Raw genomic sequence first — 25,087 nt, 5'->3', positions numbered from 1 at the left:
CATTGTCATCCCAGGGTCCGCAGGATGGAGGAATAAAATATGAATTAGAGTTGACTTACTGGTATTCTACTATAGAATTATTGTGACTCTAGTAATGGAAGAAACTGTATCATTGATGTGGAGACAGTGGCCATGGGAGTTGCTGAGGGCAGGGAGAGGGTAGAAGAGGTGTGATATGGGGCATTTTCAGTCCTTGTTATTTCAGGGACTGATACAGGACATCATATATTCTGACGTAACCCATTAAATGGACTGGGAGAGAGTGTAAACTGCAAAGTAAACTATAATCCATGCTCTGCAGCAGTGCTCCAAAATATTTTCATCAAATGCAATGAATGTTCCACCCTGATGAAAAAATTTGGTGATGTGGGTAGAGTGTGTGTGTGGGGTGGGGAGTAGGGTTATATGGAATCCTCTTATGTTCGTAATGTAACATTTTGTATGATCTCTATATCTTTAAAAAATAAAAAAAAAATCTATAAAAAATTCAAATTTTAAAATAGATATAGAAATATTCAGGTAATCTGTTTTGTCTTGCATGAAATTTGGTAGTTTGTGTCTTTCAAATATTTATTTCATTTAAACTGCTAAATTTATTGGTATAAAGTCACCCATGATAGTACCTTTTTTATCCTTTTAATATCTATATAATCTGTAATGATATTCTCTCTCATTCCTGATTTTAGTAATTTATGTAGTTTTTGTTTCATGCCTTTATTTTTATTTTTTTAAAGATTTTCCAGCACTTGTCGTGGAAGACTATCTCCTGCATAATTAATTCCCATTTACACTATCTTTTCTCATTTTCAGCTTCTTTATGTTCATTTTATTTAATGTCATTTTATCCACTTTTGCAAAATTCTTCAAATTTTCTAGTTTATGAAATCTCTTTCCCTCTGCTGTTTTCAGTGTTCTTATGATTTTTTTTCCTTTATGAAATTATTCAGTTTCATTTCAACAGGATTTTGGTAGGGATGGTAAATAATACATGTGCTCATTTCTTTAAACCAAAGTTTCAGAGTTACTTTTATAAGTAGAAAAATAACTCTATTTATATTTTCTAAGGAAAAAACCCATACAACCCTGAAACTATTGAATATTGAGCTTATTTCCATTTTAGAAAAAATATTCTTTCACTAAAATGTTCTGATCCAATTTTTAAAAGGTGCTATATTACAAGGCTTAATATTTCAAATGAAATCAAGCAAGTAATATAAACAAATGAAGCTGAATGTGTAAGATATATGGGTAATGGTGAACTCTGTGGCATTCAAATTCATATGCAGTCCAGACCAAACATGCCTCCTAGTTATATTGTGCTTGCAGGCAGAATGTGATCTTTGGTGGATTCAGAGGTGTGGCCAGATTCTAACATCAGAAGACAAGCACAGGAGGTCAGAGCAGGCCCTAGCTATAGGACCTTTGGTAGGTGTGGGAATAAGCGCACATTAAGCACCTTCTGTAAGTACCACACAGTCTTGCTTCCACATTGTTTCTTCTATTATCTTTTGTCATAATTACGTAAAAAGTCATGTCAATGTATATTACTATAAAAAAACACTGTTAAAATAGCACTTATTTTAGAGAATGTGCTTAGGTAGAACACCTTTTGATAAGGATAAGAGGGAAGATACCATGTATTTGAACTAATTGCACAGCTTTCAGAGCCATATTCTAGAATTATACTTGTAAAAAAGTATTAAAATTTTATACATAAAATCATTATAAAATATATATTGTGGTAACAATGTCATTATTAGTACCATTAATATACATAACAAAGTAAAAATAGAGCACTTTGGGGGAATTCTTAGAAAATAAACCAAAAAAACATTATTTTTCAGCATTTTCAGAAGACCTTAACATCTCTGTAATATTCATATGGTTAATAGAGGTAATTGTTGAATTCATGCATAGAGGCAGGCAATTGATTTTCAACTAAAGAATTAAAATTAAGGCAGGGAAACTTTTTTTTTTCCTTTTCAATTTTTAATCAGGAGATTTTAATTGGGCTTTTAAAAACATTGTAATACAGAATGCCTGAAATATATGAATAGTTAAATGCATTAACATTCAACCCCAACATTCATACAAAAACATTTTCCTCTTTCTTTTTTTTTTTTTCTTTAATTGTTACTTTGTTTGATCACAGTTCATGGTTTTAGTTAGATTTCAAAAGAACTTGAATCAGGTATGTTGGACTATTAACTTTTAAAACAACATCTGTGGTCTGTGTTTCAAACTAAAATAATATCAACCTTACTGACACTTAAAATTTTACTTCTAAAGTTCTTTCTCTCTAGACAACATAATTAGATATATTTAATTATAAATTACAAAATGCTTACAGATTATGGGAAGCCGCTGCTTAAAGCAATTCAGCCTGAATTGCCTTCTAAATATCTCTAGTCCTTTTACTTTTGCTTTTTAACAAGTTGCTTGGTACAGAGAAAACACACTGAGTGGGGTAACTGGCAGTCAGGAGAGGAGGAATAGGCCTCGCCTGAATGCACCCTTTTGTCAACGATCTGATTCGCATGGCCTTGCACTCACACTGCTTCCTCTCATGACTTTCCATCACAGTCCTGACCATCAAGTCAATATGCTGTCTTTGAAATTTTGTTGACATGTTGTCAATTTTGAAGATTTGTCACAGGGGAGCATTTGTAGACCAGCTAGGGTCATGGAGAATTGGGACACGTGTTCCTTGGTAGATTCAATGGAATGTCACTTACACACAACCAATAAACTTCTCTAAGCTTCACTGCTCCAAACTGCCTTCTTGATTATTCTTGCTTCCTCTTTCCAGGCCAGGACACAAAACACTGAAAGATAGTTAAGAATCATTTCTGCCCTCCCCTGCATCTTATTATGATGTTGTCTTTGTTGTAGAACCTGGTAGGATGTAGGGAAATATTAATGATTGAGCTTGCATTTATTATTACTTATTTTTTAATTGAAATTTCTTTGCTTTTAATTATTAGTAACTCTTGACTCGCTCTTAATCAAATTTATCCTTTCTCTAATTGCATTCTAGTCCTTGTCCTGATTGATATATTACTATAAACTCAATAATTAACTTATTGCTGCTTTAATCAAGTGTTAGCAATTACCATTATAACATAGTAATACAATTAGCCCTATTAAAATGCTAAAATAGTTTGCTTTTCCACCATTCAATTCCAAAATTGAAATAATTGGCTCATTGTTTCTTACACACAATGCCAAATGTTGGAATTTCCTTTTTTTTTTTTTTTTTTTTTTGTGGTCTTAAGAACACAAAACTTCTAAAAGCTTTGGGAAGAATTTTCCTATAGGCTAAAATATGAAAATGTTCTATGAAAATATCTTGTTTTATCTATATCCCTCTGAATATAGAGTCAAAGGAATATAGAGTCTCTCTGTTTTCTTTGTTCCTTTGCCTTCTAAAAAACCTGAATATTCTTCTTACTGTTTCTTACTTTGTCCCTTTGTGTCTATTCACTAACTGACCATATTATGGAACCGAATTAAAATTTAAATGCATTTTTAATAAACTTTTACGACCTCTATAATTTATTTTCATTACATTGTTTCCTTTTTTCTTCCCAGCAACAAATGAAAACTCACACTGTGTTAAAGTCCAAATTAGGTTGGGTTTTCCTTATGTGGCCCACAATCGATATTTTTTTTCTCCTGTGCGTCAGGAGTTCTGTCGTTTAGTCCCTGCAGTTCAAAAGCTCTTTACTTTGTTCTTGGTTCAGTGTTGATGACTAGTGAGCCTCTGCTATGTCTCTGTGATGCCAAAAAATGTTTAGAGTTGCCAAGAAATGACAAATGTGGTTAGAAAGTGGGCACTTCAAACTATTGAGAGTTGTTAAATAGAACACTAACTTATGCATGGGCAGAATTATTGCAAATGGTTTGTTATGGAGTCTGACACTTTGGCAGCATACTATGGGGATAAAGAAAGACTACAACTTTATATTCTCAATTCATTTTAGGGAAACACTTGTCATTAACTTCATAAGCAATTTTCTGTGTTAGTAATAAAATTGACTTGGACAGGCATCTCTAAGTGAATTAACACAATTAATATGATTCTATTAACAAGGCCAAATGTTTCCCTCCCGGGAAATTTGACAGAACCTAAGCCTAGCAGCACTTGGCCACTGGCAAAGCGCAACTCTCTCTCTCTCTCCGTGCCCCCTGCCATATCCTCTTCAGTAATTGGTCCAGTGAGTTTTCATAGACAGAATTGTTCAGACTGGTGTCAGATGCTGGGAAGTTGGGAGATCCCATTTAAGTGAATATGACAATTAATTTTTATTGAGTGCCCGATTTGTTCAGAGCCCTAGGCACTATGGATGATCACAAAGAAACAAGAAGAAACAAATAATCTCTTTCTGTCTCTAAGGGTTTATGGTCCTGGCAAAAAGAGGGCATATATTAGGTCCAGTACAGGCAGGCAAAGTACCAATCAATGTACAAAGAACAAGTCAGGACTCAAGGTGCCACAATGGAGTTGCCACTAGAAGGGTAAATACTCAGAGATTTTTTATACTTCTAAGAAGCATCGTGACTTACCACTTCCCCAACATTTTAGGCCTTTTTGTTTTGTGTCTCACTCCTATTAACTTTAAGCCAGTGAACATTTATTAAGTGTATGCCGCTATGCTTAATATAGTCTATTGGGTTTTATTGCTGTTACAGTGGTAAACAGCGTTTTACCTTTGTCTTCAAAACTTGGTATTATTTCTCTCTCTCAATATATATATGTACACAAATACATATACCCACATATATAATGCAGATATTGACAAGGGCAATACTCTATGGAAGGAACAATTACTTTCAGTTAAGTGAATTAAATTATATTCTGAATGCCTGTATTTATGGTGTTTAGAAAATGTCACATAAATATTTATACAATAGGCAGATGTAACCATAAATTCATAAGCAATAAATGATCAGCACAATAATGAATCAGCAGAAAAATGAATGGAAAACTGATGTACTGAAAGGAGAACGACTCAAGAGCATCTAAGTGACAGGTAGGAAAGGTTTGGTGTGGATTTTGGACAATTGATCAACCTGAGCAGGGTAATAGAATAAACACAGGGCCTTCTGAGGAACTACTCTGGGCAAGGTGCAGCCCTAGTGTTTTACATATCTTACTTAATGTAATTCTCCTAATACCTCTGCAACCTAGGATTTGATGCTTCCTTTCTTATAGATGAAGAAATAGCTTTTGTAGTGATGCGCTTGGCCAGGAATACCTATAAGCTGATAGGGAAGTTTTAATGAGTGATAAACCAGGGGACTATTTGCAGTAAATAGAAAGAAAAGAATTGATTCCTGGACAAAAAGGGGAAAAACAACTCTTTGGTATTGCTAATAGAAGTAGATTAAACCTATAACACAGAATATAACTCAAGTAATTAAGCAGAGTCAGACCTAGAGTAGGAAGAAGAGTTTTTGGGGAAAAGAATGAAAATAATCTGGTGATAAGTGAATATTTACTTAGTTTTCTCCTCTATATTCTATAGAGATAAATCCTGGGCTCTCCATTAATAGTTTACATGCTGCTTCCTCACACTACGGTGAAATAGCATTTTTGTACTCTACATGGTTGGTCTGATGATATGGTTGATGACCAAATTATTAAGAAAGAAATTGGAAAGAATGAAGTCAGTGCTGTGCTGCTAGGACTGTCAATAAATAAAGGGAAACCAGGAAAAGCATCAGAATTAGCACAAGAGAACAAGCAGGGTCTCTCCTCTTTGAATATTCCTGTCATTTATCTTGGCTTAGTGTAGAAATTAGTTCATATGGAATTTCTTTTAACTGCTTCATTATTCATGTGAACCAAAATTGTGTCTCCAGGACTATTTTCAATTACACCAATAGCAAAATGAAATAAATTGCAGAGGTGTCAAAATTCTCAGGTTGATTTACTTGACTATAAGTTCCATATTCAGTTCTTCTGATGTGTATCAGTTATAAAGTTTCAAGATTTTGGTGTGATTTGAAAAAAGTGGCTAAGCATTCAGAATTCTCAATTATTTATACAGACCTGTTTAAATTAGTCAATCGCTTTAGTTTTCACTGTTAGCTCAGCAATTTCAATGACAACAGACAGGATACTATCTATGGTGCAAGTAAGCAAAACAGGAAGATTTTAGCATTTTTCTTCCTGGGGCCAGGCCAATTCTTTAAGATATATTACTATAATATAATGCAAGTGTTAGAACAAAGGATATCCTCATTTTCAGGCATTGTAAGAGAAAAGAGTTTATAGTAATCAGAGCATATTTGGCTCAACTGTATAGCTTTACTCAGATCATCTTCAAAGAGTACAACATTCCTTGACACTCTCTACGACTCTTCATGAATTTAGAATTAGAATACAAATTACTTTATTCCCCCATAGACTTCAGGAATTCGCTATTAACCAGGCAGTCTGTATGTGGTCTCTGTGTGGTCGCCTAGTTTCTTTAGCTGTGGGTTTTTTCCTATTTCTACATACATTGGGTCAAGCAAATGGAAGCTGAGTAAAATCACTCCCGTGTTTGTCAATTTGTTTTCTGAGGGATAAAGTGACAACAGCAATAAGCTCAAATGCAAGACAAAGAATTGTGATTCTATCTTTTGTTTCATCTGTAATGTTTTCTGAATATAAACTTCTGAATTCAGGATTTTTACCTGTTATATTCACTGCTCTTTCCCCAGTGGTAATAACATTGCTAAACACACACAAGCATTCCATATATATTTGTTGAATGAAAGAATTAGTAAATAAAAATATGATAGCTCATAAGGATGATGTTGGGTCAAATATTAGTAAAGAATTAACTTTAATGAAGACTTATCAGATGGAAATTTACCTATACAGACGGAATATAGATAATAAATTTATTAAAAACAATGAAAAAAATGAGTTATGTTGAACCAGATCTGTTGATAGAAGGAATACAATGATTCTCTTAATTTTATTAATAATTTTTATTAATGTTTTAATTTTCATTTTCAGCTTTCATAAAATATATGAGTCTTTCATAAAATATATAAGTCTTCCAGAAGGCCAAACTGTTTCTAGTGTCAGGAATGATAAAAAAGGAGATTTTGGCTTAAAAAAAGAGCTCCTTATCAATTAGGCAATAAAAGTTGGCCTAAAATGATTTCATGTTGGTTGATGCTTTAAATAATAACTTCCAAGATTCCTTTTAGTTAGAACATTTTCTGATGTCATGATCATTATTTCTTCTGACTCCTCTAGATTTTATGGAACTGTAGAATAATTTAGCCCTAGTTTCTTTTTTTAAAATAAAATTTGATTGAAGTATATCATTCCTACATGAACATATATAAACAATAAGTGCATAGTAAATTTTGTGAATTTAGAGACAAACACACATAGCATCATTCAAGGCTCTTATACATCCTTCCACTACTACCAACTTGCATTGTTATGAAACATTTATTATATACTATGAAAGAGCATTGTCAAAATAGTTACTAACTATGGCCCATATCTTATGTTTGTTATGTTTTCCCCCCAACTGACCCAATTATTAACAGTATTGTATATTTATCATTCATGAGGGAATGTTCTCATATTTGTCCTATTAACCACAGTCCATCATCTACTACTGAATTCACTGTAGCATACAGTCCCATGCTTTGTACAATCTATCCAGAGTTTACACTCAGTGACTCTCTTATCCATCACAGAGCCTGTGCTGTCTTCACCTCAGTCAATTTTAGATATTTTCATTACTCCAAAAGGAAAAACTCCATACCCCTTTATACCTCCTGTTGCTGTCCCTTAGTACTAAAATAATATCTTCTTGCCATTGCTGCAAAATAATACATTATTACTGTTAACTATCATCCATAGGTTGCATAGCTATAATTTTCCCATGTGTCACCATATTCTTAACACTTTGTAAAAGAAGAGCATTCTTATATTTATACTATTAACCACAATCTTTATCCACTACCCAAATCATGTTATACATTCCCTAGATTACTTCCTAGTTTCCTTTCAATTGACATTTACATCCACAGACTACCCCTTTCAGCCACAATCACATCTATAAATCAGCAGTGTTAGGTGTATTCACTAGAGTTGAATATGTTAGTTACATTCAACTCTATTCATTTGCACACTATTACAATTAACCTTGTTAGTAACACAACATACATTAAGTACCATCTCCCCTTCTCAACCTACATTCTATTTCCTATTAACCTATACTCTAAAGTTTGCCTCTGTGAGTTTACTTACTGTCTTTAGTTTGCATTAGTGAGACCATACAATATTTGCCCTTTTGTGTCTGACTAATTTTACTCAACATAATATCCTCTAGGTTCATCTATGTCTTCATGTGCATCCCGATTTCTTTTCTTCTTATAGCTGAATAGTATTCCATTGCATGTATATGCCATAGTTTGTTTATCCATTAATCATTTGATGGACACGAATAGCCCTAGCTTCTTAACTGTCCATCTTTAGGGTAAGCCCTGAAGAGCAGGGATGATGTCATATACTTATTTGGTATGGCCTATAGAGTCCTGTACATCAGTGTTGTGTACATAATATGCCCTCAGTGCCTACTGATTATTTAGTGGTTGAGGAGGATAGGAGAGAATCATGTTATTGTTTGCAGCAGTGTGCTGTAGGTGTTTTACTTATATTAACTCATTTCATCCTGACAAAAAACATGTGAGATAAGTTGTAGACGTGAGGTAAGTTATAGAAGTGAGATAAGTTGTAGAAGTGAGATGAGACATCTAGGCCTGTCTGAATTTATCCCTGCATAATCTCTAAAGTTTAAATGATTATCAGGCAGCATTTAAATTCTGAAATCTTGACAAGGAGCTCTGCTTTTATAAGAGAATACAGTCCTCTTTGATGCTGTGGTTTGCCCCAGGCATGTATAGGATTTGCAAATATTTTATTCTCTCTAGCCATTTCTTAAGCATTGAGAAATAATATTTTTTATTACATACTGGTTGTTTAGCTGGAGGAAAATCCTAGATAGAACATATATAAAAACTATGAATTTTGACTCAAAATTTTTATGAATGCCAACAGTTGTCAGGCTAAATGCTTTCATATCTCAGAATTTCTTGAATTGAATACAACTAAGATTTAGTTTAACAGAGGTGAAGGGCTGTCACTTAAAAAGTCTCCTGTTCAGTATTGCTTTTTTTTTTCCTTTAATTTCTAGGCAACATAAAAAAATTAAAACTATTTAGTAAATGCTTTAGGAATACTTATTGTCAATACATGATGTTTTCAACTCACATTCATTTTTTGTAACTTGTGGAATCTACTAGTTTTTTTTTTTTTAAGATTTATTTATTTTTTTATTTATTTCCCTCCCCTTCCCTGCCCCCCCGCCCCCCCAGTTGTCTGCTCTCTGTGTCCATTTGCTGTGTGTTCTTCTGTGTCCACTTGTATTCTTGTCAGCGGCACCCGGAATCTGTGTCTCGTTTTGTTGCGTCATCTTGCTGCATCATCTCTCCATGTGTGTGGTGCCAGTTCTGGTCAGGCTGCACTTTTTTCACGCTTGGTGTGGGTAAAGAGGCCCTGGGTTTGAACCTTGGACCTCCCATGTCGTAGGTGGGCACCCTATCCGTTAGGCCAAATCTACTTCCCATCTACTAGTTTTTATTTTAAGAATCATTGAAAAACAAGCTTATGCAAAGTAATAAGTCTAATTATCCTTTATAGGAAAATGAATGACCTACTTATCTCTTGCTTGGCTTAGTGCTGGTATAGACTCTTGTTGATCATTTTATCATTTTTTTCAATGTGACCCTGATATTTCACTAACAGAGTTTGGAAACTCTTGTCGTTCTTCATTTTGCAAATGGTCATTTATGTTATTATGCTAATAAGTTGAATAAGTTTAACATTGGCCTGCGAGTGGATTTGAGTAAGCTTCTGGGAAACCTCTGCAAATTCACAAAGTTAATGACTTGACCTCCCAATTCTCCAATGTAGAATATGCTATAATGATTTTTCAGGCTCTTTGCTCCCCTGCATTTTTAAGAAAATGAGCTTCCATTTACTTCAAATGACTTGATTCTCTCTATAATCTAATTGTAAATGAATAATCTCTTATTTATCTTCTAAAATGATTCACTTCTGTGTTTGGTTGGAACTTTCTTTTATGATAGAGCAGGAAAAATTTCTTAGCAGATGAACTGAACAAATTCAGTGAATTCTTTAGAATTTATGACACAGGGATGAGATTTCAGAGGTAGCTCATATATCTGAGCAAGCACTCAAAAAAGAAATATGGTAAATACTTTCAATATATATTTACTTAACTTAGGCAGAAAGTGTTAAAGTGGGAGGGAATGTATGTACTATATAAAGATTTGGCATGTGTTATTTTAAGAACTTTGAAAAGAACAGGTGGATTTTAATTTCTTTAGCATCACTAAATTCTGAGTACTTTTTTTTTTTTTAAAGGAAACTGAGTTTACTTACATTTATAGTCCTGGTCTTAATGAACAGCTACATTTCACAGCTGATACTTGGGTAAACTAGTAAAACTAGCCTCAAGCGGGGTTTTACTATTTTTCCATAGTTTAGTGCAAAGAATGAAAATATAGCAAGGTGATTTTAGAGTTATTGTGATGTTGGTGTGAAGGTATGTTTGCTCAGCAAACAAAAAGAATTTCTTTTAAAGACAAAAGCTTATATTTTAAGTTTTAAAAAGAAGGTGATTAATTAAATAACTCAAATTTGTAATAACGGTTTCAATACCATTAGTGATATTCTTTTCATTTATTGAAAGGATAACTGCAAAACCTTGCATTTAAGGCACCTCAGTTGCAAATACCAGTATATTCCTGGAACAATAATGCTGTGGATTATATTTTGATAGACTTCTACTCTTTCCCCCTCTCTTATATGAGGAAGGTACAAAGCAACATATAGATAATTGTTTTAGGAAAGGCAATGGATATTGATGTTTCCTGTTGTTAGAGTAAAAAGGAGAGGCTGATTGTCTTTCTTCTTTTGGACCAGAGCCTCTCCCTTCAATGGATTAACTGACGTTTGTTCCCGTATGCTGGTGGTTTTTAATCTGCATCTTTATTTGTCTGGAGTTTTAGGAGGCAGGTGCTGAAGAGCTGGTTTATATCATCTGATGTCCTGGTATAAGGGTTTATTAGAATTGATGTTAGAGTTCTTAAACTGTCCTGGCTGTGAGCTGGAAGAGTTCACACACCTAATTTCTTTCCAATTCTGTAACAGCCAAATAAGGCAGTGGTAGAGTTGAGTAGAGACATTAGAAACTAAGCATTTTGCCTTCCATCCTGGATAATGTGATCCTGATGTAATTTCACATTATGAATCTGATTAAAATCAAAGGAGGACAAGAGGCAACTTTGAAAAAAAAAAACCTGAATCCTGGTCTAAAATGACCTGTTTTCCTTGGACTGTGCTTGGTAGGAGTATAGGGCAAGGGGAAGACTAAAGAGAGTTGCCTAGAGTCTGGATAAGAGAGCATTAACTTAAAGAGAGCTTACAGTACTTTTATAAACTACGTGGCTCTGCTTCCTCAGAAAGGTTGATGTATATTGCTGAAAGATTTACTTTGAGTCTACAACATATGCAACTGTCCTGAAAAAGCTACTTGTTAGGATATATCAGCAGGAAACAAATAAATAAAATCCATCTAAGCCACAATTTTTGTTGTCAAAGATAGCCTGAAAATCATCTACTCTTTGAGAGACTTAAGTCGAATATCCTTAAAACATTCTCATCTGTCATTGACCATCTTTGAAAAACAGTTATCTTAAAATGACCTTTACAACAAGAGAACTTTGGGGACAGGGTTAATTTAAGAGGGAATTTTAAGAAATTATGGTATCTTGAGTGTTGGTTCCAGGAACTTTTTAATGAGTTTTTTTTTGAAAACAAATCAACTTTTTTTGATACATATTAATAAAACATAAATCCATCCAAAGTATACAATTAATGATATTTAGTATAATCACATAGTTGTGCATTCATCACTTCAATCATTTTTAGAGCATTTTTATTTTTCCAATAATAATAATAATAAACAAAAACTCATAACCTTTCAATTTTTCTATGCTTCCCTTGCTATACATGGCTGCTCTTCTGTTTCCATCTCTCTAGTTTATTTGTATTTACACTTTGTAAAAACTGTATTATAAATGCAATATCACCCATATTCACATTTTACATGAAGTTTCACTATGTTATACAGTCCTGTGTTACAATTTTTAGCTTTCCATCTAGTAATATACATGACTTTAGACTTATCCTTTCAACCACTGTCATACCCATATAATAGCTCTGTTAATTACAAACACTGTGATGTGCTTTCAACATTTCTGTTTATTTCCACAGATTTACAAACAACCTTTTTACCAACTATGCAGATTAACTGTTAGCTTTTCATTCTCTATCCTCTTTTTATTTTATGGTGAACTCTATTTTAATTATTAACTCCATGAGTTTACACATATACTTAGTTCATAATAGCACAATCACACAGTATTTGTCCTTTTGTGTCTGACTTCCTTCATTCAGCATAATGTTCTCCAGGTTCATCCATGTTGTCATATGTGTCACGACTCCATTTCTTCTTACTGTGGCACAATATTCCCTTGTGTATATTCACCATAACTTGTTTGTCCATTCATGGGTTGATGGACATCTGTGTTTATATTTTTGGCAGTTGTGAATAATGCTGTTATGAACATTGTTATGCAGATGTCTATTCGTGCCACTGCTCTCAGTTCTTCTGGGTATATACTTAGTAATCATATTGCCAGGTCACATAGCAAGTCTATATTCAAATTCCTTAGGAAATGCCAAACAGTCCTCCACAATGGCTGTACCATTCCACCTGTGAATAAGCGTTCCTCTCTCCACATCCTTTCCAACTTACAGTTTTCTGACTTTTTAATAGTGGCCATTCTAATAGATATATAATGATATCTCATTGTAATTTTTTTTTGCATTTCCCTAATTGCTAGTGATACTGAACATTTTTTCATGTGTTTCTTCACCATTTGTATTTCTTCTTTAGACAATTGTCTTTTCAAGGCTTTTGCCTATTGTTTAATCAGGTAGTTTGTCTTTTTATTGTTAAGTTGTAGTACCTCTTTCTATATCATGGATATTAAATCCTTATCAGATAATATCCATGAAAATATTGTCATATATTTTCTCCCCTTGAGTTGACTGCCTTTTCTTCCTTTTGACAAAGTCCTTGGAGGTGCAGCAGTGTTTTTTTGAGGCGATCCCATTTATCTATATATTTTTTGTTGCTCATGCTTTGGGTGTAATGTTTAAGAAACTACCCTCTACCATAGGGTACTGAATGTGTTTGCCTTCATTTTCTTCTAGGAGTTTTATGGTTTGGCTTTTATATTTAGGCCCTTGATTCATTTTAAGTTAATTTTTCTATAAGGTGTGAGACAGGGGTTTTCTTTCTTTCTTTGGAATGTGGATATCCAGTTCTCCCAGCACCATTTATTAAATAGATGGTTCTACCCTAGGTGGATGGGCTTGACAGCTTTGTCAAAAATCATTTGACCATGTATGTGAGGGTCTGTTTGAACCATCAATTCAGTTCATTGGCCAGTTCATTGGTCTACGTCTGTCTTTATGCCAGTACCATGCTGTTTTTAGCACTGTAGCTAGATAATATGATTTAAAGTTTGGAAGTGAGAGTCTTCCAACTTTGTTTTTCCTTTTTAAGATATTGCTGGCTATTCAGGACCTCTTACTCTTCTAAATAAATTTGATAATTGTGTCTTCCATTTGTTTGAAAAATGCTGGTGGAATTTTTATCAGTATTGCATTGAATCTGTGTATCAATTTGGGTAGAATTGACATCTTATTGCTATTTAGTCTTCCAATCCCTGAACATGGAATGTCCTTCCATTTATTAAGTCTTCTTTGATGTCTTTTAGCAGTGTTTTGTAGTTTATGACTACAGGTCCTTTATGTTCTTAGTTAAGTTTATTCCTAAATACTTTATTCTTTTAGTTGCTATTATAAATGCATTTTTTTCCTGATTTCCTCCTAAGAGTGCATGTCAGTAGTATATAGAAATGCTATTGATATTTGCTTATTAATCTGGTATCCTGCCACTTTGCTAAACTTGTCTATTATTTCTAGTGAACAGTGAAATTTTTACTTCTTTCCTTCTTATTTGTTTACCTTTTATTTCTTTATCTAGCCTAATTGCTCTAGCCAGAACTTCTAGCACAATATTGTACAACAATGTTGACAGTTGATATCCTTGCCTTGTTCCTGATCTCAGTGGGAAAGCTTTCAGTCTTTCACTGTTGAGTACAATGCTAGCTGTAGGTGTTTAACATAAGTGCTTTACCATGTTGAGAAAGTTTCCTTCTATACCTATATTTTGGAGTGTTTTTATCAAGAGAGGGTGCTGTATTTTGTCAAATGCATTTTCTGCATCAAAGGAGAGGATCACGTGATTTTTATTCTTCAATTTATCAATGTGATTTATTACACTAATTGATTTTCTTGTGTTGAACCACTTTTGCATACCTGGGATAAAACCCACTTGATCATGGTGTATAATTCTTTTAATGTGCTTTTGGATTTGATTTGCAAGTATTTTGTTGAGAATTTTTGCATCTATATTCATTAAGGATATTGGCCTGTAATTATCTTTTTTTTAATAGTATCTTTATCTGCTTTTGGTATCTGGGTGATGTTGGCTTCATAGAATAAGTTTAGACTAGCTTGAGCAAGATTGGTATTAGATCTTCTTTGAACGAATGGTAGAATTCACCTGTGAAGCCACCTGGTCCTGGGCTTTTCATCTTTGGGAAGTTTTTGATGAACGTTTCAAACTCTTCACTTGTGATTGGTTTGTTGAGGTCTTCTATTTCTTCTAGAGTCAGTGTAGGTTGTTCGTGTGTTTCTAGGAATTTGTCCATCTCATCTACATTGTCTAGTTTTTTGGCATACAGTTGTTCATAGTATCTTCTTATGATCTCTCTTATTTCTGTAGGTTTAATGAGTTTTAAATGCAGACTGGGAAAGATGAAAAAGATATATAAATGATGGTAAACTCACTAATGTTTCTATCTGATGGCTAATTTATACTCTTTTTTATAGGAACCTATTAGTCTGCTGTTATTTCTGCAGGGATCCTTGGGTTCTGTAGTAGCCAATAGTTTTTTAAAGCTTGAATTGCAGTAAATGTTAAGCATTTCCATTTTGGGAGAAAATTACTTGTTTGGCATTGAAATGACATTAAGGACACCTGAATTTCTATACTGGACACAGTTTCAGCTTATGTAATGTACACATCGGCATTGTGGCCTAGTCCTTTGGTATCAATGAGTTTGGAACTTGGGCAGGCTTTTGCCACTAACGTATTAGGAAACTTATTGGCTCTCATTGGGATGTCTTTCTGTAGGAAGATTTATCAATGTAACAAACAGAATCACACATAGGAAGGGACTTTAAGAGGTCATTTAATCCCTTCTATGTTGTCAGCCAGGTGATAAAATAACACTTTAATAACTTCAAGGTCTATTTATCTAGCCAAAACTGAATGGAGAAGTGTGTAATTCTCCAGTGAACTTTGGGTGACTTCACAGCCAATGTAGGTAGTATTTTTTGGGGAAAAAAACCTCCCAACTCTGTCTGAAGGATTCATCTTAAATTAACTCATAATTTTCTACAATACTTTGACTAGAGGTAATTCAAAAGGGCTGATTATTAATACATGACTGAGAAATATAAAATATAAATATCAATGATATGCATCCTTTTCTCCATTTCTTTTTGTCATAATCAAGTCTTATTTTCATCCGGATTCTATAAGATCACTAGTAGGAGTGACAGTAACAGTATAGGCTGACAGTAACAGTGATACTTGACCTTGCCAGTTTTTCCTCTCTCTTTTGACAGTGCTTATCCTCTGTATTCCCAGCAAACACTCCTTCTTTAAGAATCTTCCTTGCCTATTCTGGCCTCCAATTTTCAGAAGTCCTACTAGGATGTGTTTCAAATGGATTCACCAAAAACATCTTCTCTTGCAAAGTTCTCTCTCCAGGCACTTGGACGAACTGGAGTTCATGCAATTCAAAAACTGTGCAGTAGCATGTAGCACATTTGGAGAAAACTTTGTGTGATATTCTTCTAGAGGTAGGTCTGCCTGTGCTCCCATAGGTTCTAGGTTACAGAGACTAGTGACATAACTCTCTGTTTTCATATAGTTTCTTTGTTCTTCAAAATAATCATTTGGGAGGATTATCTGAGGACAGAAGTCATGCTTTCAGAGCTGTCCCACTCTCTTTGTCTTAAAGTCATGATTGGTTCAAATTCCTCATATGGATATTTCTTAGAGCTCTCCTGAAGACAGGCTCCTGGAGAAACCATGTTCTCATTTCATGGACTCCTGTTCTGACCCCTCCATTCTCTCTTTGAATTGCTATTCCTTATATTACTTAATGTATTTTCTGGATTACATAGCAAATAGACTTTTCCATTGTAATTTTTAATTACTCAAGACTTCAATTATTTCATTTATCTGAAAATACCCAGATAATGTGTGCGTTTCACACAGCACTTCATTTGGAAGGTATACATACTTAAAGGGGTTGTGTTATTCACATCTAGATCTCTTTATTTTCCCTCTTACTGTAACATGCAGAGGGAGGCAGCTACAGAATTTGATACATGTTTTCTAAATCATTTAAATTGCAACAAACAAGAGCACTGTTGCGTATTGAAATGATATTAATGATTTGGATCCCCAAAAGCATTGTAAACAAATTAAGAACCCCCTCAAATATTGTAAACATGTTGACCATAAATAGAATCTAAACAAATTGAGGAAAGCATGTTTTTTGTAATAAGTGATAACCAGACATTTTTGCAAAGAAATGATATGGACTGGCTAGATGCCCTCCAGCCAGGCACTGCTTTTAAAAACCCAGTACAGGGAAGTGAATGTAGCTCAAGCAGCTGGGCTCCCATCTTCCATATGGGAGGTACAGGGTTCGATTCCCAGGGCCTCCTGGTGAAGGCAAGCTGGCCCAAGCTGACCCACTGCAAGTGCTGACTTGGGCAGGAGTGCTGGCCCATGCAAGGGTGCTGGCCCACGTGGCAAAGTGGCCCGAGCGGGAGAGCTGGCACAGCAAGATGATACAAACAAAAAGAGACACAGAGGAGAGACCATAAGAGACACAGCAGACTAGGGAACAAAAACAACAGGGGTGGGGAAAGAGAAATAAATAACCCCGCCTCCCCCAGTGCAGGTGCCATTTTGGTGAATGACAAGTGGAGGCAGAGTGACACCTGGTCTCAGTGCCTGTGCTGAACTGTGAAAAAAGCTCACTGCTGTCCCACTGCAGCTCTTGACCAGTGCCTCCTGCCGTCTGCTGTCAGCTCTGGTTAAAGGGCTCTGCCTGCAAGCCTTCAGATCTCAGTTCGGTGGATTTTCAAGTCTGTGGTTTCCTCCACCATTAAATGTATCGTGTACCCTTGACCTGGTTATTGTACATTGTTTGTATTGGCTGCTTAGCAATTAAGCAAGCAAATAACTTGCATTGAGCATTCAAGTGATGAATTTACTTTCGATTTCAATTTGCTTTCGGTTTGTCGGGATAGCTACTATACAACCCATGAAATCTGCAGCCTCTTTTAGAGAATTTTAGCTCGGTAAGACTAGATAAAAGAATACCTGGAGGAGCGTAGCAGTCCTAGCAGAAATATATGAAAGCTGTGATGTTTCTTTGCATGGGCTGTTCTAGATGGAATTTAAAAAAATCTTTGTCTTAAATTGCAGTTTGTACTATTTAAAAATGAATTTAACTTCATCGATGTCAAGATAAGTCAGAAATAGGATTTATATAATTTGCTAAAGCCCTCAAATTAGGCTGTCACAGGGCAAAACGAGCTAAACTTTCACCAAAATCTTACATCTACAGACAGCAGATGGCGCTGTTGGTTAGGGACAATATATAGCCGCACTTTTTTTTTTTTCTATCAAACTCATGATCAAGTTGTTATCACCGCATCATCCTTTACTGAACAGAAAAAATCACAGCCGACTGGAACGGATTCTGGCATCTGACTTCAGTTACTTCACTGCTTAAAAATGACCGGAAGAGTGCTCCAAACACATTATTCTTCCTATTTTATGTAAATCTAAGAACCTGTGTGAAATAAAATAAGTTCTAAAATATTGTGCAGGTTGTTTCCCTTCATGCAGGGAGGTTTAACATTTCCTGCAATGACTGAAAAACATCCAGGGGCCGGGTTGACTCACCGGCTACAAGAAAAAGCGAGGCATTTAAAACCTGGGTATTGTGGCTGCATTTGAATATTAATGTTGAGAGTACAGAGAATGTTGGAAAAGTATCTTCTGACTGTGGATTGTTCACCAGATAAATATTCCTACGACACGGCATGCAAGCAACTCAGGCGTTAGGAAATGAGGTTGTTTTCTCCTGCACAAAAAATATTCATGCTCAAATCCCAAAGCCCTTGGTTATGGTTCTGGGGATGCATCGACAGTACTGAAGGTACCGGTTAACAGCCTCAAGTCATGGTCAAGGCATGGATGAAGGGCAGGGAGGGTCCCAGGTCCCTGAAATAGAGGTCAGGTCATGTAAAATCATCTGCCATATTATGGGAGTAAATCAATACTGCAAGGTGGTTTTAAAGTTTAAAAATGAAGTTTTAAAGTTCAAAAATAAAGATTGGGACCATAGGTCAAAACTAGGCAATTTTGGGCTGACTCAAAATCTAGGCAGCCAAGGCTGAGGCTCACAAGGTCATGTTTTATACAGTTACTGAGAGAGGGGTCTAGATACCTCTTATTAGCATATCGGTTAACACCAATTTAAGAGAACCATGTTTAGCTTGAAAGATCTGTTTATGTCTAGTGATATATGGTGACATCCTTTGGAGGAAAGCTCAGACAAGGAGAGAATCTTAATTAGCAATAATTGTAAGCTTGAATATTTCTACTGAACTTGAGAATACATAGGTTTCTCCTTTTTCAAAGATCCTTAGCATTTCTTCTTAATTTCCCTTTCTTCCTGGGTTGTAAGTGAATCTGTGTCGCATCCTGGAAAAGGAACCAGAATAAAACTCTGCTAGGAGGAGATACAGTATACTGGATTCTAGACCACTGTTTGAGAGCTGGCTTTGAAGCCAGATTGCTTTGCATTTGAACTCAGTTTCCACTATTTTCTGGTTTCTTCTCTGTTTATCAGTTTCCTCGAACTCATGGGGTTATGTTGATTCAATGAATTTATACAGGTAAAATATGAAGAAAATTATCTGGTTCATAGTAAGTGTAGCAAAAGATTCTGCTTTAATTATTTCTGTTCCCTCTGTGAAGGCTGTGAAAGGTTGCAAAGAACAGAGTCTGGGGGTTTGCCAGGGAACTGCTGTCTTCCAGAAAGTACCCACGTGTGCTGGGTCATGGTTCCTTTTTGGAACACGCCTGAGACTTCTGGTATACACACAAGGAACATGTATGTCGGTGATGGTGAAGATTTATCATTTGATGGCCAGAGACAATAAGCTTATAAGTTGCATGTTTAGCTAGGCTCCTAAATGACTTTCCAACAAAATATTTTTAGAAAGATCTAGTTGTACTGAGACATTTTCAGTCTTAAGTGGATGTATATATATGATTTTTAAACAGTAAATAAAAACAAAAGTATGTGTTTGGAGATACTCAATGATAAAGTTCCCTTTCAGTGATTAGGCAAATCTGATACTCTTCCATCAGAAATCCTATGAGGCAGTTTTCCTTTTCCAAAAATGCCTCAAAATGCTGCTTCCAAAGGGATGCCATAGGTTTACATATTTTGCTTTTGCTTATTCATTTCTGATAACATTTTTGGTGCATTGTTTGATGCAGGCTTATTTTCTTCATTTAATGATTTTAAAAATATATATTTCCTTCAAATATGCCCCAATTTTAGACACTTTAGTTTTACAGGATAGATAGTTAACATTAGGAGTACATAATTTATGTGACCATTAAGCTCTTCAGAGAACAATATTTGTATATGATAGCTATTGAAAATCTCAGACTTTTGGTTAATGTGATTCTTCCTGAAAATTCCCAGATTGGGCTAGTTGCCTTGCTATGTGTTTCTATCATTTCTATCACACTTTGTTTTTACAATCTTTAGGAGAATAGCATTGTAATTGAATAATTGCTTCTCTAAATTTTCCCATTAGCTCTTGTGTGTGAGCAAAAATGGAATCTTGTTCACTGCTGTGTCCATTAAGATTAGCAAATTGCTTGGTGTATAGTAGGCACTCAAGAAATATTCATTGAATAAGTGAATGATATGAAAGGTGAAGGGTGGTCTGTGTAGGGGGGAGTATGTGTATGAAAGAGAGAAAGAAAGAGAGAAATGAAATTGGATTGGAGGCACAAATTGTTAACTGAACTTTTTAAGGGAAGGTTAGGCATACAATCAACTTGTCTGGTTTCCCTCTATGATTGCTTCAAAGGATGAGGGTCCTGAGTTCTGTGCCAAGCTTCCCCAGCTGTTTCAGTGAATTTATAGAGGTGCCATTGGAAATTTTACTTAGTCAAGGGAAATACCAATAGTTGACATCTGTTGAATGCTTGGAGAACTACCAGCTTGAGGTAGTTCACAAATTCAACATTAAATCATGCTACCTTCTTTCTAGTTGCTTCATATCTTTGAGAAATTCTTTTTTCTTTGGCAGTTAGGCAATAAAAAGCAATTGCACAGTAAAATTTTAAAGGAGTCCATGGAACGACACTACACAAACGCTGAAATCTAAGTTAAATCCAGGCTTGTAACTAATAGTACAATTATATTACAGTTGCTCTCTTCAATTGTAACAAATGTTCTACATCAATGCGAGGTGTTGGTGGTGGGGTGGTGTTTGGGAACCCTATTTTTTATGTGTAATTGTGCTATAAAGTCATAACTTCTCTAATACAGTAAAAAAAGCAACTACTGAATAAAGATTTGTGGTATTGAATCTGATTCCAATATTTGAGAAGTTGTATAGTGCCTAGTAGGAATATATACTCTCCCATTAGCAAGAAATTGCAGTTATTTAAGAATGAAATAATGCTTTTTCCTCCTTATCAATATATATGCATTATCTCTTCAAACAGCTAAGTTGTTAGGACATAAATATTTATTAAGTTGTGTGCATCTAACACTTTACTAAACGGAACTTCAAGGTATTTCTTTTGGCCTAGGGACACTGTAAAAAAATTATTGAGACACTCAGGACACAGTGAACCAAGACAGTATGGGGACCACTACTCTAGGGTAAAAATGGAAAACTGGAAATGACAAGTAGGGAGAGCAGATTCTGTTTTTGAAGGGAGAATGCTGCAGTTTTGTTTCTGAACATTTGTCTGCAGTTGAAGGTCAGGCTAGATAATTAAACATAGACCTTCAATTCAAGACTAGGTGAACAATTTAATTATATTATTGTGTAATAGAATTATTACTACATGAGACTTGGTTTTATTTCCTCATAGACCGTAAAACCTTCTCAATGAAAGGTATTTTCATTACTCATGGCTCAGATATTATAGAGCATAGAAATATGGCAGGCAAATACAAAATGATTTCTAAATGATTTTCTGGAGATATAAGATAAGGTTGCTTTTTTAAAAAATAAGCCATCTTTTAAATTCTACTGCAAATTTCTGAAACAATGATTGACAGTATTGCTTCACTGAATTTCACCAGCAGGAATGTTAGCTTTTTTAAAGCATTCTATTAGTCATATTAAAGAAATTGATGTAAAAGTTTCAAGTGTTATTATGACTTTGCACCACTAGTCAAAATTTAGCAATTTTTAAAAAACTTTACACAGCTAATTAACAATCTAGTTGACAACAGATTTTTTCTCCCTGAACTTATCTTCAGAAAAGATCAAAACTCTAGGGGCTTTGGAAAGCAACATAATTCTGAATTTTATATTCAGGTTTTAAACAAAGAATCAGTTTCATAAACTTATCTTTAATAAAAGCTTTTGCATGTTTCTCTAAAAGCACCAACAATGCATAGCAATTGTCTTAAATATTTCCTACATAGGAAATGTTTCCAGGGTCTGCATATTAATCTTATGATTTCCTCTATTTGAAAAGAAAAAGAATATGCATGACCTGGCAGTCAATCTGAAGGCAGCATTTTCCCTTGATGAATATCTCATCTTTTTTTCTCTAGCACTGCAAAGTACTTTTGTCCTTTATTTGCCACTAATGCCTATGATAAAAAATTAAATTACTGTTCAGCCTTTCAATATGTTTTCCTCAGAGGATCTCTGCTGCAGAACAAACATTTAAAAGAGGATATGGAAGGTTTAGTATTATACACAGCCCTACTATATTATTCATTGCAATGCATTTTTAATGTTAGAGAAAGAAAACTAAAATATATGTTAATTTCTAGGGTGAGACAGGCAGTGATCAAGGGAATGATTAATTCACAGAAGATGGAGATGTGTGCATAATATTAAAACAAGATTTCTCTCTTTTGGATCCTGGGCTTTTTTCCTGCATGTGGGTGGGAAACATGAGATTTTTGAATGTAAATTTAGAGACATTATTGCTATGGTGGCTTGGAGTTTCGTATCCAGTAAAGCAAGTGCTTCCTTTTAATCCATGCCTGTGGGGGTGAACCATTGCAAGCAGGACCTTTTGACAAAGTTACTTCAGTTAATTTGTGGCCCACTTGAGTCAGGATGGGTCTTAATCCTATCACTGGAAACCTAATATAGAAGGTCACAGAGAGAAAATCCACGGGAGAAGCAAGAATCTCTCAGTGGAAGTTGGAGGAGAAAGAAGATGCTACCGTGTGTTTTGCCCTGTGACAGAAAAGCCTGGGATCAAAGATGACAGGCAGCCAAAGATTATGATACCATAATCTTCAGGGAAAAAGCATCGCCTTGCTGATGCCTTGATTTTGGACTTGAACTAGCCTCCACTCTGTGAACCAATACATTCCTGTTGGTTAAGCCATCCCCATTGTATGGTATTTGTTTGAGCAGTCAGGAAACGAAAATAATCACACTAGCTAAGGTATCCCAGACTCTTCATAGCTTCACTTGAGAAAGTGATCACTAGAGCAAGACTATTAAAAACAAATTAAAACAAATTAAGACCCCAAAACATAGGATCAGACAATGTAAGTACTGGGATATTAAGTTCAGTATTATATACCAGTTCTCAACTATTTCATTTTATATTCCTAACGAAATTTATATTCTTTTTCATAAATAAGCTGTGTGTGTGGTTTTTTTCCTAAATAGGTGAAAAGATTTACATGAACATTTTTATTGCTTTCAAAGCATCGTACTATTTTACAAGAACAGCGAATGAATAATGTGCTTTACTTTGTATATGAATCGTCAGGGTTAATGATTTTCTTTGTATTGTATTCTTTTGGAATTAACAATTTATCTTCGATCCAAAAGAATTACAGCATCTGGATAAGGAATCGATTTACCACCTTCTCACAATGTTAAGAGAGCAGATTAAACTTTGCAGACTGTGCTTCAAGCGCCCACAAGCCTTCTCTGCTCAAGAGAAAGGGACAGGCAGCATTGCTTGGCTTTGTAAACAAGAGGTAGTAGGAGCACAAGAGTTCTAGGATTTTTATCAAGTTCTCCAAAGCCATATTCAATCTGTCAAAAGCACACATTTTGAACTTGGAGAGGATGGAGTTGTAAAAAAGAAAAAAAATGTCATGTGGAGAATTGTCCATTCTTCTTGATTGTCTGCCCATTACCAAGGAGTGATTGAGCCAGTAGATAACAAAAAATGTGGAGCATTTTGCATTTGCTTTTGAACACGGAAGAATAAAAACTGGGGGAAACCAAATGTTTGGGAAAGCATGTATGGCGACATGGATCACTATTTCAAAATGGTTAATTTTATAACCTCTGGAGAAAAAGCACCCCTCAAGTAGAATATAGAACATCTTATAGAACGTTTTTTCACCTCTTCTGAATGCATTAGAGTGAAATTGGAAATACCTACTGTTTAGGGTAAATGGAATTTTATTTAGATGCTTTAACAATATACAGAACAACAGACTATAGAGTGTTGCCTCATTGATTTTTACTCTAGATATATAGTGGGCTTAATTTTATTTTACTCGATTTGTAATGGCTATCACTATAGTAACTAGGAAGATTTTATCAAAATGAAAAAGCATTCATTATATGTAGCTACCTATAGTGATTTGTGATAAATCGGATATGCATGAATGCCCAATAAATGATAATGAAATTCAAATTATCACTCAAAATCAAAAAGCAACAAAGATAATCACCCCAAAATATGTTGCTTTGTCTTATTCATTTCTACTTCTTTGTTTTCTTCTGCTCTATTGCCATGGCACCTAGACACTTCATTACTTTAAATTATAGAAACCTGGAATTCTTGGAGCAAAAATTACAATTTTAAAAAAATATCGCTACTATTACCTAAGTCTGTTCAAATTACATCTGTTTGGATGTGTGCATTTCATAGAAGAGAAGTAGTTAATGTGACTTAGCCCACCCAAAGTTTTTAGTATGGTCCCAAAATGTCTGTTCTTCAGAGGCAATGTTTATATGAGCAGAAAATGTTTGTTCTGGAACATAAAGTGGTGTTGCATCTAAGACTCCTGTGTGCCTTCTGTTCCTGGCCATATGACCATAGACCATTGCCTTGAGAATCCTAAAGCTCATATTTTTCATCTTTAAAAAGGGGTTTTCTTCCACAAATAATTGAAGTAATTATGCATCTCTTTATGCCCAATGCCTATACATGAAAATTTTTAAAATATGGATTATCTGTTATGATGAGGATGATTATATTGTTGATGATATATTAATGGTGGCATAAGTACTTTCTCTGTAAGTGTTTCTTTTCTATCTCAAACCTTATTTGTTCATATTATCTGGTGGAATTAACATTAAATTTCTGAAACATTTACTCCCAAACATATTTAACAAGTCAACTTTCAGCGAAGTCCATCCTTTCTATAAAAACATGGCATGTACCCAGATGAGCCATGCTTCAGTGTCAACATCTAATAG

This window comes from Dasypus novemcinctus, chromosome 16 (genome assembly GCF_030445035.2).
Source record: "Dasypus novemcinctus isolate mDasNov1 chromosome 16, mDasNov1.1.hap2, whole genome shotgun sequence".
Classification (NCBI taxonomy): Eukaryota; Metazoa; Chordata; class Mammalia; order Cingulata; family Dasypodidae; genus Dasypus; species Dasypus novemcinctus.
The sequence above is the reverse complement of the archived record's forward strand: the minus strand, read 5'-3'. Positions refer to the sequence as shown.